Here is a 1,108-nt window from a genome sequence, read left to right on the forward strand (position 1 = left end):
AAATAAGTTATGTGACCCTAGATAAAATACTTTGTTTTTCATCTTCATCACTGTTATTAGTGCCAAATAGAAAACATATAATTATATTTCTTTAGAGCCCTCTATTTAAATTAAAATGTGATTTTCTGCAGAATATAGGCATAGGCTACTATCTTGACAAGGCATTGTGAGATGGTTATGTGTTTCTGAGACTCCAACGTACATTGACAATCCTCTTATAGTGTGCCTTACCGAATATGGATTAGGTCCGGGTGCAGCACCCGTTTTGCCTACAGGTCACTTTGAAAGGGCTTTGATTGAATTGGCGTGGTTGATCTTGGCCTGCTATCATTTATAATATATATTCATTAGATATTCAATATAAATACGTTTTACATTGAAGAAAATATCGCTTTATTTTGCATGCTTTTGTAGTCTACGTTTCTGCAACCTGTTGAGCATCAGGTAACCTTTGCTTGTCAAGAAGGATACTTTACACGGATACATAATGTTAGTCTGTTTGATTCTAATGAGCTAACATTATAAGGTGAGAAAAATGTTATTTGAGTGTAGTGGAGCAGACCTGTTTAAGGCGCGCTAGCCTCTAAAAGCGCCAACAACGGCATGTAAGGAGCTCTCCAGGGTGCTGAAGTTGACTGACAACGGAGCTCCTGCCTCTGCCAGAAAGATAATGAGGTGTTGTGGCTTCAACTGGGCAACGGTATGACATTTCACATGAGTGAAAATATAGAGAATACTGGAATGGTGAGGTGAGGATTACTGCAAAAAAACAGGAGTGTTAAAAAAACTATCCTCAGACTTCACAGCTTTCAAAAAGGCCAAAGAAAGCAATGGTAAGTGCAACATATTATGATTAAAGCTATGCTATTCAAGAGTGTCTCTTTGAGATAACATGCTCTCAAATACAGTGATCTCACTCTCACATAGCCTACTTTGTGTTAACACTATGCAGTTTCTAAAACTTTGAAGTAGCCTAACCCTTATTATAAATTATGTTCAAATGAATAGGCTAACCTAATCTTTTTTTGCAGATGTTTTTGGTTTGGTTTATAATGCTTTGATGTAGGATCAGATCACAGCTCACCAATACGGATACTCCAGCAGGATA

Source organism: Salvelinus fontinalis, chromosome 24 (genome assembly GCF_029448725.1).
Source record: "Salvelinus fontinalis isolate EN_2023a chromosome 24, ASM2944872v1, whole genome shotgun sequence".
Lineage (NCBI taxonomy): Eukaryota > Metazoa > Chordata > Actinopteri > Salmoniformes > Salmonidae > Salvelinus > Salvelinus fontinalis.